This window comes from Acanthopagrus latus, chromosome 6 (genome assembly GCF_904848185.1).
Source record: "Acanthopagrus latus isolate v.2019 chromosome 6, fAcaLat1.1, whole genome shotgun sequence".
NCBI lineage: Eukaryota > Metazoa > Chordata > Actinopteri > Spariformes > Sparidae > Acanthopagrus > Acanthopagrus latus.
This window is the reverse complement of record NC_051044.1, coordinates 2573526-2595967: the sequence shown is the minus strand read 5'-3', so window position 1 is coordinate 2595967 and position 22442 is coordinate 2573526. Positions and strand designations below refer to the sequence as shown.

Genomic DNA, 22442 nt, shown 5'->3' with positions numbered 1-22442 from the left:
GAAGAAAAAAGCAGCCTGATTAACATCCAGCATGTTGCCACATTGTTCCTGTTCAGATGAAATCAAGTGAAATGACAAACTGTCAGTGATGATGATCAGTTTTCTTACCGTCTCCAGAGCAGCTCAGCAGACAGAGACACACGAGAAGAAGAAGCTCCATAGTTGTTGATGTCCTCTGAGGACTTCACCTCACTGATGGAGCCTCTATATGACGGAGCTTCACAGAAAACTTCAACACGCTGATTGGTTCATCACAAACTGTTGTGGTTTCCCAGCCTGCAGGCAGTGAGGGCTGCAACACATCCTGTATGAATATTTCAGAAATAAAGCATCAGCGCCACATGTTTTAACTATGACAACTTCCACATTCCTCACACTGCTTCAACACCTCAAGTCTTTATTTCATCAGTTAGATTGAGAGATTCCTCGTGGCAGAAGTTAATACTGTGTGTTTAAACTCAGTTCAATTGAACACATTAGGAACTGGAGTCGATGGAGAGGACCTGAGCTCATTTCACAGGAGTGTCAGAGTATCAGACACAAACTGCTGGTAAAGCCAACAGTCAGAAAACCTGCTATGTGCCCTGCATGGTGTTAACACTGGCCTCTGCTCACACTGCCCTCAGTTAACACACAGCTTCCCAAAGTTGGTGTGCATGAGCATGTTGGAACCAATGAGCAGCATTCAGGAGAATAATTAATATATAATAGATTGTTTTCTATTTCTCACAGACGTTTTACATTTACATTTCTACATTTTAGGGCATTTAGCAGACGTATTTATCCAAAGTGACCTACAAATTATTTCACATCCTGACACTGATGCAGAAGCTGCCATGCAATGTGCCAACTGCCCATCAGGAGCAATTTGGGGTTCAGTGTCTTGCTCAAGGACACTTCAACATGCAGCTTGGGGGAGCTGGTATTCGAACCAGCGACCTTCTGATTACTAAATGACCCACTCTATCTCCTGACAGCCGTTTCACTGTAACTTTATATCCTCCAACAGTAAAACCATGATCGAACGTTTGCAGAGGACGAAGAAACAGCAGCGTTCTCAGAACAGGATATGTTACCCACACTACACACACACACACACTACACACACACACATACACACACACACACTCTACACACACACACACACACACACACACACACAGGGCTCCTGAGTCCTGTATACATTTATGTGTTTCAGAGTTGAACCTTCTCCAACCTGACCTGTGACTGACTGAGCCTTCATCACACCATCACCTGTTACCAGAGCACCTGCTCACCTGTGGAGTCTTTTGTTGCCACGATCCCAAATTTGTCTGAAGCGTGTCGATGCCATCAGAATCACAAGAAGCTCAGAAATCAACATAGTTTATTAGTTTGAGCCTGAAATACCTCGTCTGTGTATAGTATTTGATTAGATTCAGGAAAAGATACAAGCAAATCCAACTTCTGCTGAAGGTTCTCAGTCATCCAGGTCTCAGTAACTCTCAGTGCTGAATCGTAGACAACTGGACTAGTTTCAGTTTCCTGAAGACGTTTAGAGGCTTCTACAGTTCTAACTAACTGGAGAGGAGTCAACAGTCAGTCTGTCGTTGTTCTGTGGTGGATTTGTGTGTTTTTGGTGTTTTTCTTCCTGTTGTGCTTGCAGAGATGCACTGAGACGCTGGGTGGAGTTTTCCACTCAGCATCAGATGACCTCTGGTCTTCACGCTACCTGCTGCCAGATGATTTGGTCAGTCAGACGTGACACATGGCTCCGGCTTTATCGCCTTCTAGTCAGACTACTTGTGTTTTCATGCTTATTTCAGGAGATCTAATATTTCTGTGTTCTACCTTCAGTGTTTGCCAGCATATCCAGCTACCAGTGGCTCCACTTCCAGCAGCCCAGCACCTCTGCAGCCAGCAGCCTCGCCCTGCGCTCACCTGAGTCTCTACTCGCCAGGGCCAGGTTGCGGGGGCAGCTGTCTGAGCAGGGACATCCAGACTTCCCTCTCCCCGGACACTTCCTCCAGCTCCTCCGGTAGGAGCCCAAGGCGTTCCCAGGCCAGCCGAGTGACATAGTCACAGCAGTGTGTCCTGGGTCTTCCTCGGGGTCTCCTCTTGTTGGGGCATGCCAGGAACACCTCCTGAGGAAAGCATCCTGGAGGCATCGATACAGATGGCCAAACCACCTCAGCTGGCTCTTCTCGATGTGGAGGAGCAGCAGCTCTACTCCGAGCTCCTCCCAGGTGACAGAGCTCCTCATCCTGTCTCTAAGGGAGAGACCGCCACCCTGCGGAGGAAACTCATTTCAGCCGCTTGTATCCGGGATCTTATTCTTTCGGTCATGACCCAAAGTTCATGTCCATAGGTGAGGGTAGGAACGTAGATTGACCGGCTAAGCTCTCTCTTCACCACGACAGACCAATACAACAACTGCATTACTGCAGCTGCTGCACCGATCCGCCTGCCAATCTTGTGTTCCAACCTTCCCTCACTTGTGAACAAGACCCCAAGACACTTGAACTCCTCCACTTGAGGCAAGAACTCTCCCCCAACCTGGAGGGAGCAGGCCAACTTTTTTCCAGTCGAGAACCATGGCCTTGGACTTGCAGGTGCTGATTTTCATCCCAGTTGCTTCACACTTGGCTGCAAACCGCCCCAGGATATGCTGGAGGTACTGGCTCGAAGGAGCCAACAAGACCACATCATATGCAAAAAGCAGAGATGAAATCCAGTGGCTCCCGAACCGGACCCCCTCCGGCCCCTGACTGCACCTAGAAATGATGTCCATAAAAATAATGAACAGAACCGGTGACAAAGGGCAGCCCTGCCAGAGTCCAACAGGCACCGGGAAGAGGTCTGACTTACTGCCGGCAGTGCGAACCAGACTCCTGCTCCGGTCGTACAGGGACCGTACAGCCCTTAACAGAGGGCCTCCGACCCCGTGCTCCCGGACCACCTCCCACAGAATGCCGCGAGGGACACGGTCGAATGCCTTCTCCAAGTCCACAAAACACATGTGGACTGGTTGGGTAAACTCCCATGAACCCTCGAGCACCCTGCAGAGGGTATGGAGCTGGTCCAGTGTTCCATGGCCAGGACGAAAACTGCATTGTTCCTCCTGAATCCGAGGTTCGACTATCGGCTGAACTCTCCTCTCCAGTACCCTGGAATAGACTTTCCCAGGGAGGCTGAGGAGTGTGAATGAGTCGACCTCTGAGTCCCCAGCCTCTGCTTCCTCTATGGAAGACATGTCATTGGGATTGAGGAGATCCTCGAAGTATTCCTTCCACCGCCTGACGATATCCCCAGTCGAGGTCAACAGCTCCCCACCTCCACTGTAAACAGTGTTGGTGGAGGGCTGCCTCCCTTTCTTGAGGCACTGGATGGTTTACCAGAATTTCCTCAAGGCCAACCGATAGTCCTCCTCCATGGCCTCCCCAAACTTTTCCCAGACCCAAGACTTTGCTTCCTCGACTGCCCATACTGCCGCACGCTTGGCCTGCCGGTACCCGTCAGCTGCCTCAGGAGTCCCCCAAGCCAACCAGGCTCGATAGGACTCCTTCATCAGCTTGACAGCATCCCTTACTTCCGGTGTCCACCACCGGGTTTGGGGATTGCCGCCACGACAGGCACCAGAGACCTTACGGCCACAGCTCCGACAATGGAAGTGGAAAACATGGTCCATTCGGACTCAATGTCCCCAGCCTCCCTCGGGATCTGGTCAAAGTTCTCCCGGAGGTGGGAGTTGAAGACCTCCTTGACAGAGGGTTCTGCCAGACATTCCCAGCAGACCCTCACAATACGTTTGGGTCTGCCAGGTGTGTCCAGCTTCCTCCCCTGCCAGCGGATCCAACTCACCACCAGGTGGTGATCAGTTGACAGCTCAGCCTCTCTTTTCACCCGAGTGTCCAAGACATACGGCCGGAGGTCAGATGACACGACCACAAAGTCGATCACTGACCCCCAGCCTAGGGTGTCCTGGTGCCATGTGCACATATGGACACCCTTTTGCTTGAACATGGTGTTCGTTATGGAAAAACTGTGACTAGCACAGAAGTCCAGCAACAGAACACCACTCGGGTTCAGATCGGGGAGGCCGTTCCCCCCAGTCACACCCCTCCAGGTAACACTGTCACTGCCCACGTGAGCGTTGAAGTCCCCCAGTAGAATGACGGAGTTCCTGGTTGGAGCGCTCTGCAGTACCCCTCCCATCGCCTCCAAGAATGCCGGGTACTCTACACTGCTGTTCGGCCCGTAAGCCGAAACAACAGTGACAGACCTATCCTTGACCCAAAGGTGCAGGAAGATGACCCTCTCGTTCACTGGGGAAAACTCCTTTTTGTAATACATTGCACAGTAATTTGTAGTTATTGTTATATTATAATTTCATAATTGCAATCTCATTCACTCTCTCTCTCACACTGTCACACACACAAAAACATAATTAATCTTTGCCCACACTGCTCTCAGTAAACCCACAGCTTCCTCAGATGAGGGTTTGACAGCTGTTTCTATAGTTCTTGTACTCCATCGACAGTGATATGTTGTGGATTTTCTCTTGTGACAAGTATCAAGTAAGTAAGTGTCGTTTGGACAAAGGCGTCTGCTAAATGTCCTAAATGTAAATGTAGCTTCACAGTTGATGGGCACAAACATGTTGGAACCACTAAGCAGCATTCATGAGAGTAATAAAAATATAATAGGTCGTTTTTTATTTCTCACAAACGTTTCACTGTAAATTTATCTTCTAACAGTTAAACCACAAAGGAATGTTGCAGGGCTTGAGTTTATCAGGAATTAGCAGCCTTCTCAAAAGAGGATCTGACACCCACCACATCCACCCGACCACAAACCATCTGGTGAAACTAGAGCAGGTCTAGAGCTCTTACGATTAATTGACTACTTCCTCTGTGACAGTAAACTGAACATCTTTGTGTTGTGGACAGAACGAGACATTTGAGGACGCCATCTTGGACTTTGAGGAACAATGATGGACATTTAGTTTAGTTTTTAATAATATATAACTATAGAATTCTAACATGTTGCTCACAAGCACCAACCTTCAGGAAGAAAGCAGAAAGAAAGACGGAGAGAAAAAAAATGATGATGAAGTGAACATCCTGTCAGTTCATATTCATGCAGCTCAGAGCGGATGATGATGAACTGAGTTACGTCTGTAACTCAGAGAGTCCAAAGTCCAACACACAACATCCAGAAGGTTCCAGGTAGTGTTGTAGCCAAGACCGCACCAACCGAGACCAAGACATTACAGAGACAAGGCCAAGATCATAAATATCAAAGGAAAATCGTAAAAACCATCAAAATGTCCTGTTGTCTTCATACTCTGTGTGCAGGGGGGCAGCTGCAGCTGGGAGAAATCTTTACACTGCCAATGAGTGTAAGTTATTAGCTGTTTTTGAGAGGGTCCTTTTTCACTCTTATCAGTAAGGCATGGACAAAAAAGCCTATCAGTGGTGGTCTTTACCGGTCCCGTTCAACAAACCCGAGTGCGCCCAGTCTGAGACCGAGACAAGACCGAGTAAAAACGCCCTCGATTCCAAGACAAGACTAAGATCCTCAAAAAATGGTCTTGAGGCCGATCTTGAGCGCTACATCACTAGTTCCAAATCAGAACAAGAGTTTATCAGAAACCACCAGAGTCTGCAGCAGGAAGGAGATGACATGTGCACACACACACACACACACACACACACACACACACACACACACACACACACAGAGCGGATCTGAGCTGCTGAGTGAACCCAGAGCAAATGAACCTGCAGCATTTTAGAAGAACAAAGAACAAGGAATGGCAGGTTCAAACAAAAGGTAAACAAAAGACATCGAGAGAGAAGAGTCGGCTCTTTGGAGAGCGTGAACAGGGTCGGGGGGGGAGATGCCAAACATTTAACACAGCGATCAAGCCGAGTCTAGACGTCCTTTGATTAACTAGCTGGTGTTACGCAGATGTGTATCTGCAGGGTTAAGAGGCAGGAATCACCATGTAGGTCTGGAGGTCAAAGGGCTCTACCCTGATGTCACTCCAGATGTGTATTTTCTTCTTCAACACACACACACACACACAAAAATGCACATTTGCAAAACACACAAACACACAACAGTGATGATGCCACAAATCAATCAGAAACCTGCGAGTGTCTGCAGCGGGAAGGAAGACGACGCCCATAACATCAATCACTCAGGACACCACAACGAAGCAAACACTGAATGACAGGAAGCTTGAAAGACACTTTTCTCATCACAAACAGAATCATAAAGATTCTGAGAGTGCAGTCATTTACAATCAACCAAGCCACACTCCTCTGTGACACATCCAGATCTAACATGGAACTCTTTTTACATACAAACATATTTCTAACAATTTGTGTCTCAAATGAGAAGAAAATGAGCAAGATATTGAAATATATCAGTGAAAAAACTGCAATCAATGTATTTACATATACGTCCCAGATAACCTCTGCTTAATGTTCACGTCTTACTAATTTCATGTTGTGGAACAAAACAAAAAAGTTTCTTCAGCTCGTGTGTTAAGCACAGATGCTGTTTGACCATAAATGGATAAGAGCAGCTTTCTCAAAAGAGGAAATGATACGTATCACACCCATCGCACACATTTGAATGACAGGAAGCTTGAGATCCATTTTCTCAGTAACAATATAATCATAAAGATTTTATCTCTACGTGTTAAATCTAAATGTGAAAGAGGATCCATTCAGATTTAACATGGAGCAAAAAAAATATTGGTTTTATGTCCCAAATAAACTCTGTTTAATGCTCACATCTTATCAATTTTATGTCTGGGAAGAAAACAGAAATGTTTCTTAAGCTCATGTCTTAACCACAGATGCTGTTTGATCAATAACGGAAAACAGCAGCTTTCTCAAAAGAGGAAATGTTGCAAGTGAAGACATGTAGCTGCAGCAGACAGAGAAGGAGAAGAAGTCTGCACACTACTACCAGCACCAGACGTCCATCATTACAAACTACTACAGACGTGATCATGCATTAGTAAAATAACAGGTTGCACTACATTAAATACACATGCACAACAATGCATGTGATTATTTGTCCGTATTGATCAGAGAATATAAGCACAATGTGAAACACTGGAGGGAGCAGCAGCAGGTAACCAGAGACGTTAACAGGTTCAACATTCAGATGATTCAGAAACATCCTCAGCAGCTAACTTAGCCTCATTACCCAGCATTCATAGCTAGTTTTGCTTTATTTTAATCTAAGCTCGCTAATACAAATATCTGTATTGGACCATGAAGTGTAGAAATAGAAAACCATGATTCTGATGGTAAAATAAATGAGATGTGCCAACACAGATCACACACACACACACACACACACACGTTTTCCTTAGAAGTAGGAACCGTGTAATCACTGATGTGTTGCAACAGTCTGGTGTGAGAAGAAACAAAAGAGTGACCTCAGGGTGAGTTTCAGCATCTCATCATCACGTCCTCTGTTGTCTTAATTTTGTTGTATCTGTTACAATGACAGTAAAGATATTATATTCTATCAATGCAGCCAAATCTGATCCCAGCATGTTTGACCTCATGAAGACAGAGGCTGGTTTTAGGACTTTAGATTTAGATGCACTCGTCTTTCTGCACATTGATGCAGAAAATAGTTCCTAGATGAAACTGTTCACAACGAGCTCTGTGGATCGTCTTCAGTAACTGAGTCGTGTTTCCTGTAAAGAAACGTCACTGTCGAGTTTTTCTAATGTGTTGCGTCATCTGGTTTCATGATGTTAGACAGAAGGCCGACATCTCTGCAGCCGATATCTGCAGAACCAAACAACCTCGATGGATAAACATCATTTCTCAGACATCATGCACACGTTCATACTCTGATGGTGGTGGCAGCTCTGCAAGAGGCCGACCAGAACATCAGGAGCAGTTTGGGGTTCAGTATCTCGTCCACGGACACTTTGACACTTTGACCAGGAGAATCAAACCAAACAAGCTCGTCTTAGAAACTGACAAGTTCAAATCACTTTTATTCACTTAATGCAAACTGAAGACACAGAACACTGACAGTAAAATCAGTATGAATGTTTTGTAACGTGTGTGATCATTTCACAACTCTGCAGGCTTTATTTTGCCTTCATAAAATAAATGTTTGACATTTTATAAAATCCTGTAAAAACCTGGAAACTGGGGGGGGCAAACACCTACACACACGTTCAACACCTCACCCACGTTTTCCTTGGATGTACGAGTCATGTGTTGCAACAGTCAGGTGTGAGGTGAAACAAAAGAGTGACTTCAGGTGAGAGTTGGAGCGTCTCATCTTAATGCAGCCAAATCTGATCCCAGCAGGTTTGACCTCATGAAGACAGAGGCTGGTTTTAGGACCTTACAGGGCGTCACAGTCATCAACAAACACATGACTTCTGGAGATGTTATCAGATTTCAGGTAAAGAGGATCAATATCTGTTTCTGTTTCTAACTTGTGGTTTAAATTCTTGAATTCCAACGAACGAAGACGGACAAGACTCAACATTAACAGCAGCTCGATGTTTCAGCAGGTTTGAAGAATCCGGATCTGAACACAGTCCAGTTAATGATGTTCTGAGGGTGAAGTGAAGGACTGGAGAGAAAGTTAGAGGAGCAGCTGGAAACACAGACGTGATGATGAATAATGTGCTGGAAACTTTTATATATTCTAACAAAGTACATTTGTTAGACCCTTGATTTGTTCTTTAACCTCTCAACCTTTAAGGCATTTCAAGGACTCGTTGGAGCCTCATATGACATTAAATCTGATTCTGAAACAGGTGAAAAGTAGTTTGTTTATTAGAGATGTTAACTTTGTGACACGTGTTTTATATTTCTCTACTCATCACCTTTACATTATTCCATTCTTTAACCTTTAATCAAACAGGATCTTTGAGTAAAACATCAGAACAAACAGGATCAACCTCCTCTCTCGTCTGCTGTCAGCTTCAGCTCAGTTTTGTTCGAGACTCCGTCAGAGTGACGTTGAAGAGTTGGAGTTGTGTCGTCGAGGGCTGTTGTTCAAACACAGACGTTTCCTTATTGTCACAGAGCCACTGCTGACTCTGGAGGTGACCCTGCAGGACATAACACAAGATAACAATATTAAAGAAAACCAAATGTTCTTGATCATATTCAGGCGAGACAAACGATCACAGTGGTTTGTGTCATTCTGGAAACACAGTGAAGAACACGACTCAAAGTGTATCTGTAGCCATTTTCACATAGATTCAACAAACACGTTGTTCACACTGAAACAAACAGCGCTGACCTAAAACCGCCCCGGTGTGAATCTTCATACAGCACGCCACCAGAAAGCAAAAGAGGCGTGGCTTATAGAAACATTATGACGGTGAGATCTGTGTGGTTTATTTCAACGTGTTTCTGCCTGTTAATCTGAACATTTACACTGTTTTATTCCTTATGTATGCTGGAGACACAACCTGCTACCACATCACTGACTTCTAACGATGCTTTGCGGGTTGAAGTTTGGAACATTTCTCTATTTATTACTTGACGAGTGAAGGATCTGCTGTCTTCTCCGTTCACACAGACGCCATCTTGTCTCTGTTGCTAGCTCCTCCCTCTCCGCCTCTGGAACTTTCACACACGGCGATGAGGAATCTCGGTGCAAGATTCCCACCGTGAAAATCAGTGCAACTACAAGGTCCGACGAAAAATTCTTGGTACCAAAATAAAGGTAAACACTTGTGAGATCTGTGCAGATCTCACTGGGGCGGAGTGAAATGAAATGATGGTCGTAAAGTGTTTGAGCCTTCTTGTAAAAACCAGAGAGACAATCTTGAATCTGTTATCACACAAATTAACTACAAATAAGATTTCGTGCTGAGTCGTCGGTCGTCATGGAGGGTTTTGGTCTCTTACATCTGTGACTTTGGATTTCGTTTTAGCGATAACGACAAATTTGTTCCAACAACAGCTGTGTGAGCAGGAGGAACTGAGGCCCACAGCAGCTCTTTAATTAACAGCCTGTAATACATCCACATCTTTATTCCCATTATATTTATTGATTATTAGACCCAGAAGCCTCTTATATGCAGCTATACACCAGAGACAAAAACAGTCATAGACGCTGGAAATGACACTCACAGTATCTTTTATATTGATGCCTGCACATTATGGATTTATTGATTAAAAATATTCAATCTTACCTGCATTCTTTCTTTTGATGCATATAATGATCAGTATCAGCACCACTGCAAATGAAAAAGTCAGTCCAACAACTGTAAGTACAATCTGAAGGACTCCAAGATGATTTTCTTTTAGAAGCGTTTCCAGGCGGTCACCTGCAACAAACAGCAGAAGGAGCTCATGTAACTCTCACAGCCGACTGATCAGTGGATATTAAAGCAACACACGGGAAAAATCACAAAACAGAGACTCACCTATTTTAAATGCAAAGCTCCCAGAAACAGACACTTCACCAGTTTCTTCCAGTCTGGCTACACAGTAATAGAGGCCGTTCTTGCTCACAGTGGTTTCAATGATGATGGAGTAGCTGCCATCCTCCTTTGTGACCTCTGTCTTCATGGAAGGGAAGACTTTTCCTGCCAGCGTCTGCCACACCACTGTGGGTTTAGGGGAAGTCCCTTGGACCTCACACTGCAGCAGCACCTTGTCGTCTTTTTCATCAAGTATTTTGACGCTCGGTTTCTGAAATGCACCTGTGAACATATTAACAAGAGCTTTTTAAACACACCACAAGTAACTTTTAACTGGTCAAGTTACTCGTCTCTGGAGTCGTAGTCCTGGTCAGCGTCTCCGTAAATCACCTCTGTACCGTCTTCAAACTGTCCTGGGTCGGACTCAGAGTCTGTGTTCGGCGGCCTGGGAGGCCTCTGAGCTCTGCTGCCTAAACAACCTTATTTTCCTGAGAACAACAGCTTGCTTATTCACCTCTGGGGGAAAAAATCATGTAATTACTTCTTTAATATTGTAAATATTGGCGTTTGAAACAACACAGTGACCCTTTGAAGGTGCTAATCACGATGGCAGCCGACCGTCCTACATCTCAGAACTTCATTATCTGAGGAATGAGACTCAAAAACAGCAACTTTAAGTAAAACCTGCAGTTGCTGGAGTGCTAAATGTGCAGCAGCTTCAAAGGCTCAATGTGTCGTTTGAGAAGAAAACTTCAGTTATTTACAACATTAATGAGGTAATAATACAAACGTTTGTTCAGCAGTAAATAAACAAGCTGCTCTCAGAGGCGGCTGTGAGTGGGAGTGAATAAAGACGTGACAGCAGAGAGATGAAGTTAACAGACTTTACATGCTGCTCAGTCAAAACATACTACAACTCCCAGCATACACTGTGGCCCATGTAATCCTTAGCTGTGAGCCCCCTCTAGTGTCTAAGACACACAACTGTATATACATATCCACACCAAAAAAAGAAGGTGCCAGAACAGAACTGTCTGAGGCTAGAAAGGTGGCAGGGTCCGCCACATATAAACAAAGTAAAACAGTATAAACTGTTTCATCCTTTAAGGTCACTTTGTTTATTCAGTTTATTAAGTCATGATAAAAAAAAAAAAGAGTTTGCTTATTTTGTTTGTGTAGGCAGAAACAAATCTTTTTTTTTTTTTTTTACATTTAAAACTACAGACTGCTCCTTTAAACATCATGAAACACTTTCACAAAACATGAAGTCATTCGTATTTAACTTAATCTCATTACTCTTTATCAGCGTCTGTGTGTCAGAGATAAGAGCTCAGAGCGAGAGAGGAGAGGCTGCTGTGTTAGGTTTCATTTCACTGGAAACACACACACACACACACACACACACTAACACATAGAAAACACACACACACACACACTAACACACACACACAGAAAACACAAAACACGTACACACACACACACACACACACACACACACACAGAAAACACAAAACACGTACACACACAGAAAACACAAAACACGTACACACACACACACACACACACAGAAAACACAAAACACGTACACACACACAGAAAACACAAAACACACGCACAAACCAATCAATACTATCAATGTGCGCTACATGTGTACATGTGACGTCACCGGGCGCTCAGCAGGTGTCTCCTGCGCACTAAAGCAGGAAGCAGCCTGATTAACATCCAGCATGTTTCCACATTGTTCCTGTTGAGATGAAATAAAGTGAAATGACAAACTGTCAGTGATGATGATCAGTTTTCTTACCGTCTCCAGAGCAGCTCAGCAGACAGAGACACACGAGAGGAAGAAGCTCCATAGTTGTTGATGTCCTCTGAGGACTTCACCTCACTGATGGAGCCTCTATGTGACGGATGGAGCTCCACAGGAAACCTCAACACTCTGATTGGTTCATCGCAAACTGTTCCATTCACTTTTCAGCAGAAACGAAACTTTGTCACATGACAGAGGACTTCTGATCCTTCAAGAAGCTGCTTGCCTTGTTCTTGTCTTCTGAAAACAGGTCCTGACTTGTCAAAGCTTCATCCGGAACATCAGCAGCGTAAGTTATTAAATCTTAAACCAAGTGGATGAAGTGGAAATAATCACATATCATGAGAACAGAGATCAGAAGTAAAGATGCCAAACACAAACATTTGGATTATTAGATGTTAAAACTTTGTCCACAGAAAGACATTATGAACAGGAAGTTTGTTGAGCTCAGTCAGAAATGTTCCAACACGGATGTTGAAGGTCCTGCTTGTAAGAAAAGTTGATGTTTGAGTCTCATTCCTGACTCGTCTGATGATTTAAAGGTTTATTGGTTGGTTTGTTTGTTGGATGACACGATACACAAGTTGGATCTCATAATTGTATGATTTACAATCATAATAATTTCTTCATCAAGCTGATTTTTTTTAATTTTATTTTATCTTAAGCTGGCAGACGTGAGCTTCTAATGAGAGGAGACGCCGAGAACTGAAGAAATTAAACTTATTGTGGTTTGTTTTTAAATGTGGTCACTCAAGTTAAAACATGATGAACTTGTTTCCACTTGATGAAGTTTATAACATTCTGTTTTTGTTGAGAGTCTCAGAAATGTGGAAATTCAGTCGTGAGTTTAACTGGACAGAATATTAAAAACACATCTGAATATGATGCAGGTGATGAAATAAAAGAAAAACCTCTCAGACCAACATGAGAGCAAGACATGAAACATTAAGCTGTGATTCATAAAAACAGTATTTCACCTCTCAAAGACTTCTGAGCAGGTTCAGTCTGAGACCAGCAGGTGGCGCCACCTCATCGAGCACAGAGCCTCAAACAAACCTCACGTCTACAAATGACTTCGATCAGAGGAGGAAACATTCACACATGATCGAGTTTGAGCTGTACGTTTTCTAACGTAGTCTTAATCAACACCGATGGATAAAATAATCCGTCTGAGTCTCTGTGAGGCAGGAAGTTCAGTTTCCAAACTGAGGTCCAGGGACCCCCGAGGGTCCAGGAGGATTCTCTGCTACAGGTGGAATAATCTCAGAGGTAATTTCTTTATTTCTTTAGTTTACGAGTCCTTGAAACATGAAGTCAAGACTCCCGACACAAGCTGCATCTTCAGCGTGAACAAAATCATGATTGTTACTTTTCATTTTGTCTCAGTGGACTGAAGGAAGTCAAGATTCTCTGGAGACTTCATGACTGGTCCACATGCAAACAGCCGTTTGTTAAAGATGAAGCCTTTTCTCTTCTGTACTCGTATAAACGACAGTTCAGGTCACTGAAAATGGAACTTTTGGAAAACTGCTGGTCCTGTTAAATCCTCCTCGTGATGAGGAAACTCAAGAGGACGTCTCAGAGTGATTCTGCTGGAGGAAAGGAGCGAGGATGTCACTGAACTTTGATTAACAAAGACACCTAATCGTAATTCTCTTGCATTCTGTTGACTTTATATTCAAGTGTAACACTGAGCAGAAACTCTGCTGTCAGTCCACACAGACGATCCTCTGCTGCGAGGAGCCGTCGTCATTGCTGATGTTGTTGTTTTTAAACGTCCCGGCCTTCATCTGGCGGCTCGGCTGTGCGACTGCAGAGTCGGTGGCGCTGTTAGAAGGCTGCGTTTCACTTTTTGTAAGCGTGACACCAGCGGACATTTTTAATGAGGCGTCAAAACATTTCCAGCCGTGTTTGTAGGAACACAACTGGGTATTTAAAGGCGAAACTATTATTTTTCTAAACCTAACCAGACCAGAAACACACGACCGGCTGTGACAACATTCAACATGAAGAAATATAAAGTCGCTGTTATTGTGTGTTGAAGCCGTTTCAGACTTTTAGAATCTGCATCATTATGTCTTTTCTGCTCTAAAATAACCAGAACTTTCATTTATATTCAGTTCTGACACGAGTGAAATGTTTGTTCTTCATCTGTCTTCAGTTTTTCTGAACGTTGAATATGAGCTGTTGGTTTTGGCGTCTCAGACGAGCTCAGCAGCAGACTGAGTTAAAGGCCGGCGCGCTCGCTCGGTATACGTCGTGCTTCGTGTGTGATTGTGCTGGTATGCAGCTCTCGGGTGTGTTACATAACCTCCTCCGGTCCCTGCTGGTCGGCCGGGGACACTCGCAGCATTGTCAGCAGCTCGCTCTCCCACAGCTTCTGCTCATATCTGCAGGGAGCGTCGCTGCAGAGCCAAACACAACAAACCGGAGCTGCACAGACGTTTACCTGACTGCAGCCACTCAGACACCAGACCTGCGAACCCTCCGGCTCCATAAGCTTCACTCTTCCTGCTGCGCACTTAAAGGAATTCACTAAATCTTGACGTGCTGGTCGACTTCACTCTTTAAATACTGAGAGAAATGACTCTAAAGCTGAGCTGTGATTTGTGTTCGCTGCTGGTGTTTTTGAATGGTTTATAGCAGCTCCACAGCTAATAACTAACTCTGATACGCTGCTCAGAAACCCTGACGTCTTTACGTTGGAGATTTACAAGATTCAGGCTATAATAAAGCTTTTTTTTAATCCCAGGGATCTACAGGACTAGTTTCTATAGAAAAGGTACCGAGTGCTAAAATCAGCAGCAGTTAATCGCTGACATTTACAAATAAAACTCAAACATCGGCCGATTCTGGGATTTTTTAAGAGCAATAAAAAACTGGAGTCAAATATAACCAGACAACTTTGAATCTACAAGCTGGAACAATAAGATCATTTTCAACCAGCATTTCATATTTCTACAAACTAACATGTTCACGAGCCGACTCTCCGTTCAGAGGAGGTGTGACGGTGACAGAGGATGTAAGAGACCACTGTTCAGGACTGTGTTCAATATCTATAACTGTGAAACTGCTGGATGTTTTAGACCAGATGTCAGGACATTTTCATGTTTGTGGAGCCAGAACTCTGTAATTTAAGCTCAAAATGATGTTTTCTAAAGTAGTTTCGTGCCTAAACCTCACCAGAGTGTAACTACAGCGTCACGGCAGAAAATAGGAAACTGAACCCACAAATCTGTGGTTATTATACCAAAAGAATGAAGAATTACAACGTGTGAAGTGAAGTGTTACCTGGTGGTGAAGTCAACAATAACACTGTTTAAACTCCTCACTGCTGCAGGTCGTGTTCGCTGGATTCATCTCAGTGTTTTCTGTCTGCTGCTGCTGGAAACATCACTGACGAGAGAGAAACTGTAACTTTGTGGATCATAAATCTAAAACAATGAGGTCAAAGATGTTAAACAGCATCTCGGATCTGAAGAGAAGCAAAACACCAGGTGATAAATCTCAGAGGGTTTGAGGAAACCTTTCAAACTTGTGATCATTTGATCCGTTTTAATGAAAAAAATATGAATCTGTGCAGCATTCGAGGACACCAGCCTGAAATCAGAAGATCCACAGTGACCCGTTACTTCCACACTCACCTCAACATCTTCGCATGCAGCTCTAATCTTTCAGATCTCTCACCAGGTGAGTCTCACCTGGCAGCAGAGCAGAGCGGCCTCTACAGTGATGGATGATAATGGATTCTGTTAATACGGAAAGAAACAGACGATCCGACTGATCAGAGAAGCTGCTGATTGAAGCTGATTGTCATTTTTGAGGCTGGTTAGTTCAAGTTAGAGGTTTTTCTAACAGCTTTAGATTTCAGTTATTCAGTCAGCTCCAGACCAAAACACACAGAAACACTAAAACATAAAATACCTGCAGTTTTCTGGCTTTACTGTTATTTTTTTCCTCGTAAATTTGAGTTTAAAGGCGACACAGAGCAGATAAACTCTCCTGTCAGTCTGTCGTCAGTCCGTCACTGTTCTCATTAGATGAAATGTCAGCGTCTGCAGCCTTCTGACGTTTGGGTTTCATTTCCCCTGAGATCTCAGAGTTTCACCCCTGAGAGAACGTTACAGCAGCTGGACTGAAAAACATGTATATGCACATGTTTTCATCCAGATTGATCCTTTAAAGTTCACTCAGTTTCTCCTCCCTGATGGAAATTCGCAGTGAAGTTTCAACATCCATGAAACATTTCTGGAGCTTCACAGCAAAATCTGAATGTTTGAGTTTGATGATCCTCTGCTGATTCTGTGTTCAGTTCAGAAACAGATTGGGATGAAAGCTCTGGGAGTTGAACCTTTAACCTTCACACAGTGCTGCTGCTGCTGTACGTACTCGTATCCTAAGCTGACCTGCTCGCACTGTCTCTGAACTCGTCTGTTAATTGAGGCGTTTGTTGTTGCGTGAGTGGAAACAGTTCCTTCACCCTCTGACTGCCGCGGTGGAAGAAGGCCACCGAACCATACATTATTGTGTAATGAGATAATGTGCAGGAGAAATTCTATCACAGCAGGAAGCAGAGGTGTGAGCTGGTCGATGCCTTGAGGTCTCTGTCGGAACCCAAAGTCTCGATGTTCACTTCACCTCTCTGTTGTGGCTGTTTGGTGGATCTGAGGTGAAAAAAAGACGGATGCAGCCGAAGAATCGCGCTTGATTTGATATCAACAATTCAACCTGACGTACTGTAGCAAAAGCACATTTGCCGTTCAGCTGAAATGTTAAAAATCCTTTGAACCAAAGTCAGTCAGATGTTTCCGTGTTGAGACGATCCGTTACACGAAACAAACACGAATTTCACGTCTGTTCGATTCTGAGAGAAGAGACGACGATGGAAATGTGGAAACAAGTGAAGTGTTACAGCAGAACAACACACGTGTGAAGACGAGCAGCAGCTGATCACACACTCACACACACACACACACACACACACACACACACACACACACACACACACACACACACACACACACACACACACACACACACAGGTATCTGTTGGCCCTTTAGCTCGGTCACATACATTTATTTGGCCCTTTAATCCGGTCAGATAGAGCAGCATCAGGGCGATCATGTGAGTTAAATCTCCTACAGACAGCCAGCTCGTGCGTGTGTGTGCGTGTGTGTGTCGTGGGAAAGGACAGAGCCCGAGGTGTGTGTTCAGGATCAGGGTTCAGCACGCGGCATCACTTCTCATCTCAGACGAAGTGAAATCACAGTTGGTTCCTCATGTGAGCGGCGGTGGAGGCTCGTGTGAAGCAGCTGATGCTCGTCAGAAAATCACATCAGATCTCCAGCGTTCACACCTCGTCTGGCAGCGTGCAGAGTGTGTCTGAACCGCAGTGGTAATGATTTGTTTACTGTAAAGGTATCAGGGAATTTCCCCTCTGGAGCGCTCAGTCAGGTAAAGGGGCAGTTTGTAAGATTTGAAGAATCGCGTTGCAGAGGTGTCGACTGAAGTTAGCATGCTAACCAGCTAGCTCTGTCCCGTCCCGTCCCCTGATCCCACTGTGTACCTCAGTCGCTGCCTAATCCAGTGAGTCAACAAGCTCTCTTAGTCTTCAGTTTGATACATGAACTAAATAAACTCACAAAATGTCCAGAAAGGAAATATTTTGACACCTGTTGTCTTTTCTAAACATAAAAATACAACCACACACCGTCTGACATCCAGTGAAGACGAGCTGAATGACCTCGTTAACTCAACCCGACATAAACTAAATCAAACTCACCAGAACAGTGCTGGTTCGTCTCCACAGGCACATCTGGTTCAGTCCAAATGAATCCTCAGCTCACAGAGAATAATGTGGAAAAGGATAAAACATGAAAGAACTTATTTCATACATGTATTATTGTTCAGCTCGAGATGCTAACTGATTAGCATTCTAACTTCAGCAGATATCACTGCAAAACAATACAGAGACAACTTTAGCATAATAATGTCATTTCTTTACTTCTTATGTTCACTTTTTGGATATTTTAAGCTAAAATGTTTATGTATTTAACCTTTAAGTGAGAGTGTGAATGCAGGAAGTTGACTTGCTGTCTGTTTTATCTCGTTAGCTTCTGTCACGTCAGTTCATTACATTACTGTACATAAAGATCATGAATCAGCAGTGAGGTGTGACTCCTTCTCAGAGCTTCTTCATGTCTGACGCTTTCTAATAAATCATCTTCGCCATCAGAGTGTTTAAATATTTGCAGCCAGACACACAAACACGTCCCGGTTCTGCCCGGACGCTGCCGCACCACAGACCACCTCAAACTCTCCATCAGAGCCAGGACCCAACGTCAAAGACCTCTTTCACAAATCTGACTTTAATGACTCACACTCAGTCTGTATTTACTGAGTACTTCAGCAGCCTCAGAGTGTTAATCATCAGTGTAATCTACAGCAGAGATCTCCGTCGACCAATGAGACGCGACGTCAGAGAGCGAGTGTTCACACGACGTCATGATGTGAGAGGACGAGACCGTCTCTGGATCGAAGCTGCTCAGACAGGAGCAAAGAAATCAACTATTAAACAGTATTAAAGACAATTAATCAGCCAGGAAACGACCGTATCCTGTGACAGCAGGCGGTGACCTCTAGTGGCCGAAGTGATTAACACAGTTAGGCTGGACAGTCGAGTCAGAGATGTGAATTGTTCCAGCGCGCCTGGAGACAGTTTAACCCCAAGTCCACCAGGAACATCACAGATACATTACTGCTGCAATATGGTTGTGAAATTATGAAATAAACGCATTATTTTGAATTTCAAATGTCAAATATTATCAGAGGCTGAACATGAAGCAGTAAAAGTGTTTGAGCAGCTGCAGACCTCAGACGGATCACTGCAGAGAGACTTCATCTACAGCGTGTCCAGCAGTATTAGATATATATTTACACCCACAGAGGGATGAAACACTGAGTCGGGCTCTGCAGAGGTACGAGCTCGTACCCTCCACACAGGCACCTCCTGGCAGGCCTCTCTGTCCTCTGCTGGCCTCAGCACCACCTCGTCCTCTCCTCCTCAGACCGGCCCACCCTGGATTTAACTCCTCCCTGCTGTCCAGCACCAGGCAGCCTCCTCCTCCTCCTCCTCCTCCTCCTCCTCCTCCTCCTCCTCCACACAGTCTCTGGTGAACTTCTCCTCTTTCAATATGAACCCCACAGAGCAGATCTCTGACTTCTGCTGAACACTTTATTACAATCTGGATTCAAGTGTGTCACCTGGAGTAGATGGAAAAAAAAGAAAGATTAACAACTTGTATCCCTTCACTGCTTTTTTTTATTATTAATCTTTAATGTGTGATAATAAAACATGAATATAACTTTTGGCTTCTAACGGTCAGCAGTGCAGAAGCATGGTGGAGTAGAAACACGGAGTAGAAACACGGAGTAGAAACACGGAGTAGAAACATGGAGTAGAAACACGGAGTAGAAACATGGAGTAGAAACATGGAGTAGAAACACGGAGTAGAAACACGGAGTAGAAACTTGATGTACTGCAGGATGATCAACTCTCTGCTCTGTTATCTCGCTGGCTGAGTTTCACCTGCAGAGCTGCTGCCAACTGACACAACACGACTGTAATCACACATCTGCAGGTGGCTGCGATCTGCCTGCTGAGAAACTGCTGCTTCAATAAAAGACGGGAAAATGTGTGTGTGTGTGTGTGTGTGTGTGTGTCCTGTGTAAATGCTTCCTGCCAGGAAACAGGTTTGCTTTCAGTGTAAAAAAACAAAACAACACACACTCTTCATTCTCAGTGTCCCTGAAGGTTAGAAGCAGCTGATCCTCGCTGGTCATTAGAACCCTCTGACATCCTGATTAAACAACTTCCTACATTTTGAAGTCAGTTTCTTCACCGTCTGGAGAAACTGAACCTCTGAACCTCCAGGAGAAATGTTGACGCATGTTTCTCACAAAAACCACGGACCGACTAGTTCAAACTGAGTTGATCTTTGTTGTCTCAGCGCTGTGTTCACGCTCTGGTTCAGACACAGAAACAACCTGGTTCGGTTTTTGGAAAACGTCATGGTTTGGATTAAAATCCCTGTTTTGGTCGCCACGACTTCCTGTGAAAAACAGCCGGTTTGGTGCCCACAGAAACATCTGGGAGTGTCTCCAGGTGTCCTGAGAGATCTCCAGGTGTCCTGACAGATCTCCAGGTGTCCTGACAGATCTCCAGGTATCCTGACAGATCTCCAGGTGTCCTGACAGATCTCCAGGTATCCTGACAGATCTCCAGGTGTCCTGACAGATCTCCAGGTATCCTGACAGATCTCCAGGTGTCCTGACAGATCTCCAGGTGTCCTGACAGATCTCCAGGTGTCCTGAGAGATCTCCAGAGGTGAAGCTGCAGTTTGATGTTTGGCCTGTTTCCCTCCAACAGATCCATCAGTCAGATGGATCAGTCAGATGACACTGGATCGTTATTTTCTAACTGGCCAACTGGACACACACATCTTCTGTGTGTGTGTGTGTGTGTGTGTGTGTGTGTGTGATTGAGTGTTTTTCACAGTTGCCGTCTTGCTGTAAAACAAATCTGTTTTAACGTTCATGCTGTTCGTCCACTTGTGGGTGTCTGTGATCGTGTGTGTGTGTGTGTGTGTGTGTGTGGATTTGTGTGTCCTCCCAGGGGTGCTGTGGCATTCAGTTCACAGGTTGGCAGGAGGATGTGAAGGTCACAGAGCAACACTGCAGGTCAACAGTCATTTAAACACACACACACACACACACACACACACACAGTCTTGTGTACTGTCGTCTCACAGTGGTCGGTGTGTTAGTGATGTGAACAGATGACATCATGAACACTATCAGTGTGTTCATTTGTGAGTTCAGTGTTAAAATAAACTACAATCTGAACACAGTCTGGGTGAAAGTGACGCCTGAAATGATTTTAAACATTTGGGTGAATCAGAATGCAGCTTTGTTAAACTTAATAAAAGAAACTTCCTCTTCCTTCTGTAGTTTTCATGAAGGATTATTTCATCAAAACAAAAACACGTGTTCAGAAAATGACTGATGATATTTTTCACACATTTTAAAAGCAACACCGTCATCAGATTCTCCTCTCTGTCGATGTTGAAGTCTGAAGTCGTCATGAACTTCTGGTCAGTTAACAACATTAATTGCAGGCAGGAACACACAGCTGACTCCCACCTGTCTCACTCCTCACGCTCCTTCAGCAGCCGGTCTGCAGGATTTAACGTCCTCAGTGAACATTTCTGCAAACACAGACACGTCCCATGTTGACATTCATACCAAAGATGGTGAATCATGTTCGCATTTAATGTTTATTAGCCTCCTTTCACACCAGGAGGTGGAGGAGCTGCTGGTGGAGTTATTGAGAGGTGAAACTTCTCAACATGCAGCGTTCTTCAGACCGAACTGCCTCTGCTGATGTGATGAATCACAGTGATTTACTTGTTCAACCAACCAAACGGTGTCAACTCACACTGAGCTTCATATTAATGTCATGAAAGCTGCTCCTCTGGAACATCTGCTGGCCAGATGACATCTTCTGGCTGCCGAGAGGAAAGAAACTGGAACTATTCAACATGAGAGCCGTAAAAACAGAAGACTGCGTGCCTCAGATTTACACCCAACACTCGTTAAAGTCTTTAATCTTCACGGATCCGGTTTAATAAAAGTAACTGCATCATGTCGTCGCTGAAAAAGAAACTGCAGCTCGTGAAGCTTTTCTTCAAACCTCTGCAGCTGACCTGGAAAAAAAAAAAACCTTACACAACGATGGCAGCAACACATCTCATCACCGTCCGACCTGTTGACCAAGTTGTTCGCTTAGGTAACACACCTCGGCGGTATTTCCTCGACCAGGTGATTTTTCAGACGCCAGGCTGTTTCAGACTTGTCCGACTATTTGATGATGGATTATATTCACTGTCGGCTCGTTAAAGACAACGTTCACACCACGATACGAGGCGCTTCACGTCTGCAGAGGCTCATAAATTCTTCCTGCTCAACATCTCGCACCACGTATGACCCTGAGCTTTGTGGGTATCTGGGGTAACTTCCTCTGACGTGACACACACACACACACACACACACACACACTTCCCCATGTGGCAGTGAACAGGAGGAATGTACATCTGTATTTGTTCTTGTCAGGACCGGACTGAAGGCCTGTTTGTATGTCGGATGTTCAGGCT

At 44.5% G+C, this 22442-nt stretch overlaps 1 protein-coding gene across 1 annotated transcript in view; it reads right to left on the bottom strand.

Moving 5' to 3' along the window:
• LOC119021446 (hemicentin-1-like) overlaps positions 1–21500 on the bottom strand; it is a 123876-nt gene extending 102376 nt beyond the window's left edge. The window contains exons 1-5 of the mRNA XM_037101749.1: positions 21433–21500; positions 18014–19494; positions 15875–15979; positions 15522–15626; positions 12305–12533 (exon numbers count right to left, since the gene is read on the bottom strand). The gene's annotated coding sequence lies outside the window, so the exon portion shown is untranslated. The remainder of the gene's footprint in view (positions 1–12304; positions 12534–15521; positions 15627–15874; positions 15980–18013; positions 19495–21432) is intronic.
• Between the last annotated feature and the right edge of the window lie 942 nt (positions 21501–22442).